General features: G+C 41.3%; 1 protein-coding gene across 5 annotated transcripts in view; it reads left to right on the top strand.

Annotated features, from left to right (window-relative positions):
* KCNAB2 (potassium voltage-gated channel subfamily A regulatory beta subunit 2) overlaps positions 1-13,115 on the top strand; it is a 124,378-nt gene that overhangs the window by 62,954 nt on the left and 48,309 nt on the right. The gene's annotated exons all lie outside the window — the stretch shown is intronic.

Here is a 13,115-nt window from a genome sequence, read left to right as displayed (position 1 = left end):
CGTCTTTTTATTTTCTTTTGCTAGAACTGATTTATGTTGCAGACTTCTTGTTACTGTTCCTGCTGGTTGTAAGAATGCCAATGCTGTATACAGCAGTCTTTATATATAGTGTTTGCCCATTAATTCCATACCCAAGAGAGCGCTCATGCACAGAGATTTTAGCTAGTGTGTATCATAGTCCCAGTGCTTATTTCCTAGAATGCTGTAGTTATAATTTAAGGACATAAGAAGTGCCCTGCTGGGTCAGAGCAAGGTCCATTGAGCCCAGCATCCTGTCTCCAGCGGTGGCCATCAGATCCCAAAGATTTAATCTATTTCTTGCATCTCACTCCCAGAGATTAGTGCTGGCTTTCCCACATCTCCCTGGCTAATAGTTTTTAGGGACTTTTCCTTCAGTGAAGACTGGGCTGTGAACATGCCCAATGCATAGAAAGGTTTGTGTTTAAACAAGTGGATCAAATGAGTGACAGGATTTTGATCATAATATTTAAATACATTTGAATAAATAAGCTGTAAAATGAATTTGTAATTTTAACACTTAACAATTAAACATCTGTTTACTTTGCTGTATGTGCTCCTTTTTGTGGTGCTCCTGAGTGAGATTAGAAATATCTGTGCGGTGTTGGTTTCCTGCTTTCCATTTCTGTAACCAGAAACACATGAGAGTATTGAGGTATGCTATGGGCACATTGTTTAGACCATGGTTAAAATCCTAATGTTAATGAGTACAGGGTGACCACAGCCACACTAGATTTGGTGGCTGTTGGGATTTGTTTATTTTATTGATTAAAAAAAAAATTTTTTTTAGCCCGCATACTCCACTGTTTGGCGGAAAACATAACATTCATAAAGTCAGAGCATACAAGTATTCATGAAGACAAGGCCAACGGATTTACTGTTAGTGCCGGAGAACAGTGAATCGCACTTCCAGGGCCTAACGATAAGATTCAAAGGTGCATTGCAACAGAAAAGCTTTTAGCGTCGTCTTTAAATATTTGCGTATCAGTCAGGGGACCGTAGCTGCACGGGCAAAAGATCCGGAGCACAGGTACCTCCAGTAAACCCTGCTGGGCAGAGTGTGCCTTAAGGCCTGGCAGTAAGACCTGAGAGGTGGGTCTTGGTACTGGATTAAGCATGAGAGCTGTAATAACCAAAGAGGACGATGTCAAGGTCTGAAATAACCAGCATTGTAATGGAATTTAAATACACTTGGGACAGATATAGAGGGCAAAGGTAGGAACAGTGTTCAGGTTAGGTAACTAACATAGGGGAGAGGGAGCTGCTGTTTGGTTAAGTAGGGGGATTTGTCTGCTAAAAAACCAGTCAGGAAGTGGAGTAGGTGGTCCACTTGTTCCTTATCTGCCATCATGTACTGTTAAGATTGCTGCTGCAGGCCAGAATCAGATGGCCTCGGTGGTTGTCTTCAGGACTGCAGGGAAAGGCTGAGTGCTCCTGCAGTTGTAAGAGGAACAATCTCTTATCTCTAGCAATGTAGGTTTTTCATTCAAGGAAACAGTGATGCTACTGGTACACAGTGGTTTCTTCCTTTTTGTAAAATTGAGCTTTGCTGCTACAGTTCTTTTATTCTTCAGATAAGATCATGTGAGAGGATAAATATTCAGGAATGCATTTAACAAGAAAGGTTTCTTCTCTCATTGTAATCCACAGATTTTCTTTTTATCCATAAATGAGAATATGGAAGAACAAAAATGGGAGTATGGGTCACTGATTTCCAAAATGTCATTTTAAAATGTTTTGTTTATTTTACGCCAAGAATATCTTTATTCTTCTGTAGAATAACTTTTAAAGTCTTAAAATTTCAAACTTGGCCAAATGAATGGTAGCACTGAGACAGCTTCATCCTGCTGTATTGTAGATCCAGATGTGGAGTAGCTCCTTTCAATAGGCTAATTAGTTTGCATTTCAAATTTTATCTCTTTGGGGAAACACAAGGTCTTGTAAAGATTATGAATCATCCCACATAACTGAGCAAACATTTAACAAATGCATAAGAATGAGGATGAGAAAGCCAGTGCAAGAGGCAGCACCAGCTTACAGTCCTGGCTGGCAAAAAGAAGAATACACTACTCGCTCAGGTATTCACTAATAATGATTTTTAATGCACTTTTATATGAAAAGTGTGAGAAGTGAAAAGTACCAGGGAAATCTATAAGTCTCACAAGAAACCACTGTTTGCTACAATCCAAGTCGTTAAAAAAAAAAAGTTGCTGAAAGCTGATGGTGCCCTCTTGCAGCTGAATTAATTTGTACGTGAGCTGTTTTTTTTTTTTCATCCTCATTCTTATGCCTTTGTTAAATGTTTGCTCAAATATAAGGGATGTTTCATTGTATTTGTTTGGCTATTTAGATGTTGGAGAAACATCCTGAATGTCTAATTAAGCCTATATTTTTTTCCCGTTTGTAAGGATTATGCACAGATGTTTTTGCTATTTCTATACATTCTCACTCCTGCTTAATAAGCAGTTCCATACGTACCTGTATGGATCTGTGCGGTGCTGCATATATAATTGACTAATAGTATTCCTTCTTAATGTATATACGCTTGACTCTGTGTTGCTTCTTAATACTTGAATTTAAAGAAATTTAACAGTCACTAATTTCACTTCCCAGCCCAGCAGAGGGCAGACGAGTACGGTGAAGGTTTAATGCTGGTGCGTAATAGTTTTAAAATCTGCAGTTCAGCCTACAGTACAAGCCACTGAAGCCTAGGTATGAGCGAGCACAGAGTATTGCATTGCTTTCAGGCACGCAGAAGAATACCTGTAGCTGTGTGTCTATAAAATAGCCTAGGACCAGCAATTTTTAAATTTTAGATTAACATTTCTTTACATTTCAGTCTGCTTTTTACTGTGTTTTAAGCTTTGCATTGAAGGTAGAGCCCAGGTAGACCCGGGTTCATGTAACCCGGACTGGCCACTGTTGGAGGCTCAGTGGACCTTGGTCCTACCCCGCTTGACCCTTTTTGTATTCCTGTGTACATTGTGATTAGTGCTTGAAGTGGGGAGGGAGGGGGGGGCAGGAGGAAGAGATTTTTAGTGATTTATTATAACGAAATAGCTTGGGCTGGTATCGTTTGGCTTCTGGAGGGTTTCCTCTAGGTCAGGGAGCTGCAGCCTGGCTCACAAGGTTGCCGAAGGGAGCCAGGCTAACTCCTGGAGGGCTTCCCCAGATTTCTGCCCCTTAGGGCAATTACATGCGAGGCTTATGGTGCCAGTGGGGAGCTGACATGTGGCAGCTTCTGTGGTTTTTTAATCCGCCAGACCCCCCACCCAGCCACGACAAAGGGAAGACGGGCATCAGATGTGACTGCATGGCATGAAATAATGTGATGTGTAGGAAGCGGCTTGTGAGACAGCTCACAAGTGATGGCATGGCATACCATGGCTAACCAGTCCACTGAAAGCTCTGCTCCTGATGTCTGGTGAAGGCTGCTGGCCTGCTGACTGGTGTCTTGTGATGCACTCGTCCTGCACTGGACGATTTCTGGCAGCTAGGGCTCTGCTCAGAAATGTCACTTTCAAAAGTACAGGCAAAAAATGTTATATATATCATGCACAAAAACAACTCGGTACATGAAATGATATATCAAAAAAATAGAGAGAGAAAATCCTTGCTCCTTTTATTGTCATCAAGTCTTTAATGAAGCTGAATTCTGCAATCAAGTCTTGGGTTATTAAACTGTATCCACTTTTAATACTTGAATATATTCTATGGACCTGCCCTTGAAGAAGCTTTTGCTAAGCGAAGCATGTTGGGAGGCAGTCTCCTTCTATATTTCTTAATATATTTGTATGTATGTTTGAATGGATTTGACTGTTTTCAGATTGTAGTAAGTGGATACATTTTTGTATTTCTATGAGAGGAATTTCTATATTTTGATTTATTGAATGTTTGAAATAAAAAATTGTATATAATTTTCTATATATGTTTTGTGATATATCATTTTATGTACTGAAGTGCTCTGAAATGTGGCAGTAAACCATATTGCTCTCTGCTCATTCGATTTTTTCAGTACAGCTAGTGTTCGCATCCCATCACAGAAACTAGCACTGCAGCCACAAAGGTCAAATTAAGAAAAAAATGATATGAAGACCGTCACGCTCAGATATTGCCTGGGCTGCAGCCAGCCTTATGTTGTGAAAATGCTCTGCGGAGAAAGCGTTAGCCTAATAGTGTCACACACAGGGTTGAGTTTTCAGTACGCCTGCTCACCGCAAGCCCATTTTCAAACGCAAGGTTCTGGCGTAAGCTGCGCCTGAACACCGGGTAGTTATGCAGCTAATCCAAGCTCAGCTTTACCCGTTTCAGAACAATAATAATGTAAGGTGAGCAGGTCAGCGCGCTGGTCACGCATATATACGTTTTGAAAATTCAGCATGTTTGAAAATTGTCCTTGTCGTGTCGTCTGGGTGCGGGATGCCACAGGAGATAATTCACATGGTTGCAACGTCCTTTCGCTGTAGAGTTTTATCGTCTGAGCCGCAGACCTGGTGCCCCCAAGAGTTTTCTCCAATTTGTTCTTCTCGCCCTTGATAAGTATCTGACATTGAGTGATGGGTAGGAAATTAAAGTAAGGTCCTGGCTCACAGCTGTGCGTTCTAGCAATTACACCAGACGGCCAGCTTTGTGTGTCTCTGTACTCTTCTCCTCCTCCTCCTCCTCCTCCTTTTCCTTGTATTACTAAGTACAAAAGTGTCCAGTCTGGTTTCTATAGCTTTTTTTATGCTTGTCAATAAATAAAGTAGTATGTTGCACAGCATAAAACTCAGTGCAAAATAACTTGAATTCTGAGCTGCAGTGCAGCTGGCAGTACATTAATTTTGTATGCTCCTTCATATCTTGGTGCAAAGAGAACATGAATAATGCACTGATACTTTTTCAAAGTTAGACTTTGATTGGCAGCCTGATATTCAGACCAGAGGTGGTCAGGTTATCGGATTAAGAATTATTAATAGGGAGTGATGTATTGCTTTAAAGTAATTATTTTATCTTCACTCTATCAAATAGAGCTTCCTTCATCCAGTGTTTTAGTCCTGGGGGAATTCTGAGCTACTGTGGAGCGCAGAATTCCCCACCCTGTTCAGAACTGCCAAATTCTGCGCAGAAAATGACAGAAGAGATCCTGGCATGCCGCAAAGAGAGCGCACGCCGTTCGTGACGAAGATGAAGACCCCAGTGAGAGCGTGTGTAGAGAGGTGTGTGAGGGGAGGGGGAGAGAGAGAGCAGGGGAAGAGGATGTGAGGGGGGGGTGAGAGAGCAGGGATGGTGTGAGAGATAGGGAGCCTATATGAGGAGATTGTGAAGGAGTGTGTATGTGAGTGAGAGATTGGGAGCCGGTGTGTATGAACAAGGGATCGTGTGCATGTGAGGGTGCGGTAAGATAGCAAAATGTTTATATTCAGGAATTTACCTAGCTGAGACCCTAAATACTAAAGTATGACAATCATGAAATAGTTTGGACAAGTCCCTGGAGGATAGGTCCATTAAGAACTTTTAGCCAGATAGGCCAGTGCTGTTCTGGTTATTTAGTTTGTAGTGTCCACTGGATTCAAGACAAATATTGAAGAAGAATATTGCTATAGTTGTTGTATTACTACTATTAAACATTTGATTACTTAAGAACATAAGAAAATGCCATACTGGGTCAGACCAAGGGTCCATCAAGCCCAGCATCCTGTTTCCAACAGTGGCCAATCCAGGCCATAAGAACCTGGCAAGTACCCAAAAACTAAGTCTATTCCATGTAACCATTGCTAATGGCAGTGGCTATTCTCTAAGTGAACTTCGAAGGACAAAAACCTTGGCTAATCTGCAGATAAAGACCTCTTGGATCACTCATCCTTTCCAGTTGCCCCTCTCTACAAAGACCCTACCCTTTCTCCATTATTCCCCTCCCTTGTGCCTACCACTGCCCTCCCCGTCTCTCACAAAAATATTCAAAGTAGTTATTTTATTGAAAAAAAAGCTTTTTTTTTTTATTTAAAAGCTTTTATGTACCGATGTTCATGTACTGGTACATATCACGTCGGTTTACATAAAACCAAAGTTGGAAATTACATCGAACATTATATCAAACAAGAGGGTACAAATAACAGGTCTAACAGTTAGAACACAAGCAGAATGTGAGAAACTGCAGAAGGATCAGACTGCGGAACTGGGCATCTAAACGGCAGATAAAACTTAACATGGACAAGTGCAAAGTGATGCAGATAAGGACAAATTAATCCTAACTATAGGTACTGAATGCTGGGCTCCGTATTAGGAGTCACCCCTAGGAAAAGGATCTTGGAGTCATTGTGAACAGTGCGTTGACATCCTCAGCTCAGTGAATGACAGCGGTCAGAAAAGCAAATGGAACATTAGGAATAGTTCAGAAAGGAATGGAGAATGTCATAATGTCTCTGCGCGGTTCTGACCGCCCCGTCTAAAGAAAGGAAGAGTGGAACTAGGGAAGGGCCAGAGAAAGGCGACAAAAATGATAAAGGGGATGAAATGGTTTCCTTTTCTTCAGCTTGGAGACAAAACGACTGGGGGGGGGAGGAGATATATGATTAGGTTTATATTAATATGAATGGGGTAGATCAAGTAAATCAGGAAAGGTAATTGATCCTTTCCAAGAGAGCTAGCACTAGGGAACACTCCATGAAATAGCAGGTAGCAGATTTAAAACAAAGTGGAGAGAGGATTTATTTCACTTGGCGCTGTGGAAATTGTTGCCGGAGAATGTGGTCGGTGCTTCTGGCATAGCTGGGTTTAAAAGGTTTGGATAAATCCCTGGAGAAAAAGTCCATAAACCATTATTAGGCAGGTGGATGCGGGGAGATCCACCTCTTGACCCTGGGAGTGGGACCTGCAGGGCATTTCCCCAATGTACTGGATTGGCCGCTGTCTGAGGATGCTGAGCTTGATGGACCTTGTGATTCTTGTTACGGCCACGGACGTGACTCCCAGGAAGTGTATGTGGGATAGAGGCCAACCAGTGATACTATAATATTTATTATAACACCGGTGTATAAACAAAGCAGAAAACTGGCATCTGTCATAAGCCAGCTCCACACACAAACATTTATTTATTTAAACATTTATTTATTTAAACATTTATTTATTTAAACATTTTTTATATACCGGCATTAGTTGTGGACATCATGCCGGTTTACATCAAAACTGGTAAAGTATGGAAGTTACATTTTAACAGGGAATTAGAAAACTGGGAGGAGGGTAAATAATTAAATAGGATAGACGAGAAATAACAGTAACATTAACATGGTTCCTCGGTGTGAGCGAGGAGAGAGGATAACAACATATGGTTCCTCAGTAGGAGGAAGATGGAACAGACACAATGTGGTCTATTTTTAATTGGAGGAGGTGTGAGTTTTTATTCTGGGTAGGCATGTTTGAACAACCATGTTTTCAATTTCTTTTTGAAGTTGTTCATACATGGTTCAAGGCGTAGGTCAGGCGGCAGTGTGTTCCAGTGAGTGGGACCTGCTGTGGAAAGAGCGTGGTCACGTGTAGAGGTGAGATGGGCTGCTTTAAGGGAGGGCACAACTAGGGTGCCTTTATTGGTTGTTCTAGTCGGACGAACATCTTTCCAAGCCTAGCTTCCTAAATGTATCTCTCGCCCAAGCCTCTCTCTCCCCCAGTTTGGCCAGAAACTGAAGGAACCAGGAATGCAGATGTCTGCTTAGTAGTCAGCTGCTGTCACTGCAGCTGTAATATGTTGGTTTTTCATACACACATAACAACCCCCTTGTTTCACTGCACTGTGTCCCAAGCCAGGGCTTCCTCTTACCTTGCCAATTAGCAGTGGAGATTCTTTGATGCGTGCTTGGCTGAGCTGCTTCAGTAGCTGGCTATCTCCTTCCAGAAACAGTGAGAGATGTGATTGCGGGCATATGTGGGAGACCATCTCTCTTGCTTGAGAATACACTGACCTTGAAATAGTCATGCAACTGTTAGCATGTTGGAAGAAGTATCTTCTTGCAGGTGGTTGTTAGATTTCCATATTCAATGCCAAATTTCCTTGAAGGTGCTAAGCATAATTTCTTTTCTTTTTTTTTTTTATTTCTGTGGGAAACTGTAACTTGTTCATGATGTAATCCAGAAGTCTTTTCCTGCATATTGGCACAAAGCAGGGGACTAGGCTGGCCAGCCTTAACCTAACTGACTAGGCCTCATGCTATTGCTCATGTCCACCCAGCATTATACTAACCTTGACCCAGCATGGCACTTCTTATGTACATATGTCCCAAGAATGCTTATTTCAGCTTGTGGTACCTCTAGAAGGCCGTTCCGAGTATCAAGTAACCTCTACATAATGTGTAAGAAAATTTCCCAAGATGTATCAGATGCCCTGAATGGCAATTGACATTGTATATAGCTACAAATTTAGTATCTTTTTGCTTTTTATACTGTTTTATTTTATATTTGTTATTTGAGTTTATTGGGCAGTTGTTGTAAACCAAGAAGGCAATATATAAATTATTAAATGAAGCTGTTTTCCCCATTTCCTTCCTCAGCATGTAACATTATGGTTTGCATGCAAGGTACTCTTACTTTTAAAAGAATTCTTCTCATGCTAAGAAAATGAGTCATTCCATTCGTTAATGTCCAAGTCGAATACTATCGCTCAGCTTTCAAATCTGAAAATCTTCTGCCAAGATTTGAATATAGAAATAAGTGGAAATACTGAACGTTTTCATTTTGAGGTGCTGTAAAAGGCAGATTTTGAAAGGGTAATGTTTTAATATAACCAGACACGTGCCTCACATAAAGCCCAAGTGGGGCTTTTCCACTTCAGTGATTTTCCTTACAGTACAGAAATAAATTAGGGCACTTCCTTTTGCTATGGTAATTTTCAAAGAGATCCGCGGGAGCTGCACTTGTAAAATTCACACACGTGCATAAGTAACGTGTACCCATGTATGTGTTATTTTATAAACCTCGAGAGCACGTGTGCACTTACAGGGTCAGGAGTAAATGTTAAAAGGGGAGTTCCTGGGTGGGATTCGGAAGAATCCGCACGTGTATTGAGCATCCGTTTTTCTGGCCCACGCCGACAGCCATGTCTCCTGGGCGCCGGATGCAGAGGAGGCGCTAGGGACGCACAATTTTCCGTGGCGCATTACCCTAGTGCATCGTACGCCCAGGAGGGGTGGGTGGGCGCGCGTTAGGATAGCGGGCGCGCAAATCATAACCGCCTGTCTTTCACGTGCCGATATCGTCTGTGTATGCTCTGAGGTGAATCACGGAGCATGCACGTAGGACTTGGGCTCTCACTGGGCACCTTAAGCCTTCCAGAATCCCTTGGCAATCTCTGCTCCCAACAACAGGCAGGCTGCCCCTTATTATACAACATAATGCACGAAATGTGATTAAGCATGACCATGTGCAAATAAAATAATGTTGAAATAAAGAAAGGAACTAGCACTTTAACGTTGACTAAATGTGGATGATTAGGGACTACTGTCACAGATACTAAAAAAGCTAAGTGGCATTGTGCTGATTTTATTGCATGGACTAGGAAATCTTCATAGCAAAGAAAATGCTCCTGGGTTACAAGGTTTTTTTTATTATATTTTATCCCTGTGAATTCAAATCCTTGGAACTTTCCTCTTCTTTTCCATAAGAACATCAAACACCCAAATGCAGCCGCAATTTTTTTTTTTTTTTTTACTAAATTGCTTTGGAAATCCATTGATATGATGTCAGCAACAAATTCTGCTTATTACTAAGACTTAATTTTCATGGTCAGCATGGCAGATGGAAAAGTTGCTTGCTAATCTCTCAGGAGACCTCATGTGCCTTCTCATTTTTGTTTCTGGCATACAGACATCAAAGCATTTTATTTACTTTTTTTTTTTTTACTGTGAATAGCTTTCCTCTGCACCTGGGATTCCAGCTCACTAAGAGCCAGCTGTACTAAGAATTTTTCCCATGGGACAAACCCTTTAGTACATCTGGCCCTAATCTGCCCCAATTTATGAAAATCTCTACTCATGTCTGCCAGGAAAATATCCTCAGTTAGTTCTCACCCACCTTTCTCATAATCCATCCATTGTAGCAACACTCCTCAGTAGGGGGGGCCATAAGAGCATGCTGGGTCAGACTGAAGCTTCATGGAGCCCAGGATCCTTTCTCCCAAGTGTGGCCAGCTTGGATAACTTGGAAGTGAGTGGCAGATCCCAAAGAGCGGATCCTTTCCTCGTTGCTCATTCGCAGGGTTGAGCAGTGGCTTTCCCAAGTCTACCTGCGAATAACTATTGATGGATTTTATTTTCTCCAGGAAGCCTTCCCCACATCCTCCAGCAACAAATTCCAAAGCTTGATTGTGCATTCAATGAAAAATAGTTTTATTACATCTGCTCCCTTTGAGTTTGATGGAGTGTCTCCTAGTCTTTGTACTTTTTGAAAGGGTAAGAAACTGTTCCCATCCCACTCATGGTTTTATAAACCTCTGTCATGCCTTCTCTGAGCTGATGAGTCTTAACCTGTTTAGCCTTTCTTCGTAAGGGCACCGTTCCATCCCCTTTATCATTGTTCTTGCCATTCTCTGTACTTTTTTGTTTTTTTGAGATGGGGTAATCAGAATTGCACACAGTATTCAAGATGAGGTTACACCATGGATTGATAGAGGCATTATGATATTCTCTGTTCCTTTCTGAATCATTTCTAATATTCTATTTGCTTTTTTGATCGCTGCTGTACACTGAGCTGAAGATTTCAATACATTGTCCATAATGACTCCAAGATTATTTTTCCAGCATTGTGTAGCTAAACTTAGAATTAGTTTTCCTATGTGCATCATTTTCCACTTGTCCATCTGAAATTTCATCTGCCATTTAGATGCCCATTTCGGCAAGGTCCTCATGTTTTAATAACCTTGAATAATTTTTGTTTCATCTGCACATCTGACCACCTAACTTATAACTCCCTTTTCCAGATCATTTATGCAAATCCTAAATGGCACTAATCGCAGTACATATCCCAGGGAACTCCACTATTCATCTCTCTCTATTGGAAAACTGAAGTTTAGTTCAGCTTTGTTTATCTTAACAAATTGCCAACCCACTATAAGACATTGCCTCCTATCCCATTACTTTTTTAATTTCCTGAGTGGTCTCACATGAGGGACTTTATCATGTTAAAAGTTACCACCCAGGAAAGAGATCTAGGCGTCATAGTGGACAATATATTGAAATCGTTGGCTCAGTGTGCTGCGGCAGTCAAAAAAGCAAACAGAATGTTAGGAATTATTAGAAAGGGAATGGTTAATAGAACGGAAAATGTCATAATGCCTCTGTATCGCTCCATGGTGAGACCACACCTTGAATTCTGTGTACAATTCTGGTCACTGCATCTCAGAAAAGATATAGTTGCGATGGAGAAGGTACAGAGAAGGGCAACCAAAATGATAAAGGCTTAAGAGGTTAGGGCTGTTCAGCTTAAAGAAGAGATGACTGAGGGGGGGGATATGATAGACGTCTTTAAGATCATGAGAGGTCTAGAATGGGTAAATGTGAATCAGTTATTTACTCTTTCAGATAATAGAAGGAGTAGGAGGCACTCCATGAAGTTAGGAAGTAGCACGTTTAAAACAAATCGGAGAAAATTCTTTTTCACTCAGTGCACAATTAAGCTCTGATATTCGTTGCCGGAGGATGTGGTTAAGACAGTTAGCTTAGCTGAGTTTAAAAAAGGTTTAGACAAGTTCCTAGAGGACGAGTCCATAAATTATTAGACAAGTTGACTTAGGAAACAGCCACTGCCTTTCACAGGATTTGGTATTATATTTATTTAGAAAGTTGTATATACTATAGGAATAACTCAGGACAGTTTACAAAATAACACTCTAATTATAATAGCAAACAAGCATGGGCTCTGTTTAATGTTTGGGTACGTGCCAGATACTTGTATCCTAGATTGGCCACTGCTGGGCACAGGATGCTGAGCTTGATGGCCCCTTGGTCTGACCCAGTTTGGCATATCTTACATTCTTAAAATGCAGATATATATAATAGTGACTGATACTCTTGTGTATTTACATCTTTAAAACATTCTAATCTATTGGTGAGCTAAGACTTCCTTTTGCTAAATCTGTGTTGGCTCTGCCCCATTGCCATGCGTATCCCTATGCCCAGTAAGTCTGTTAAGAACAGCTCCTGCTGTTTTACCCAGCCCCGGCATCTGAGCATATGCACCTTGAACGAAAGTGTGCTTTTCCACTGCAGTAGCAGCTACTAAGCCTGGCCAGCTGGAAGAAATGCCACAATTTGTATTGCATACAGGAATTCCGGTATATAAAAATTAAAAATAAATAAATAAATAAATTAGCCATCGGGCCAGTCCTGGCTTACAGAGGGGCGAGGTCTTATTAGTCGCCCAACACAAAAGTCGTATTTCCCTTTTACTTTTTTCAAAAACTCTGAGTCACGCCAACAAAACAAAATGTTTAGAATGACATCATACTTTTGGCATTACTGTGTTTTGTTTAGTTATGTTGTAAACCACAGTGGGCATTGCTGGAAAGGTGACCTAAAAATGTAAATAAATCCGTACTGCTATCTAATTGGTCCTCATTAGCCACAATGATCTGTCTACAGCAATCTGTGGTTTGCATGTCAATAAGGAAAGCTGGAGAATTACAAGGAAACTTTCTAAAAATCCAGCTACTTAAGATGTAGTTTCTATAGTTTGGCTATTTCTGTAAAATTGGACATTTTCCTGGTTCTTTCTAATACAAGAAATGAGAGATTTGCAGTGTCATATTGATTTCCTGGTAAGTAAATAGATAAAGTCCTCTCTTTGAAATTGCATGCTTTGGGGCTGGCTCAGTGCTGCACACTTCCATGCAGAGGTACCAGGCCAAGGCTGCTCCTGGGCTTTGCCAGGGCTGGGGATGCTGCAGAGGCAGTGTTCACAGCCCGAGGGAGGGGGAGGGAGAGAGTCTTGGTCATGGCATAACAGTAATACTTTAGCTTGCCAGCCTTACGTCTCACAATTGCTGAGAACTGTTTGCTGAGGTCTGAATGAATCTCAGGGGGTGGGTGGGTATAAAATAGGAGGAAAATCCCTGGGTAATTGTGAATGGAGGC

The sequence above is a fragment of the Rhinatrema bivittatum genome, chromosome 15 (genome assembly GCF_901001135.1).
Source record: "Rhinatrema bivittatum chromosome 15, aRhiBiv1.1, whole genome shotgun sequence".
Classification (NCBI taxonomy): domain Eukaryota; kingdom Metazoa; phylum Chordata; class Amphibia; order Gymnophiona; family Rhinatrematidae; genus Rhinatrema; species Rhinatrema bivittatum.
Note: the sequence above shows the minus strand (reverse complement) of the source record. Positions and strands in the feature narration are given on the sequence as shown.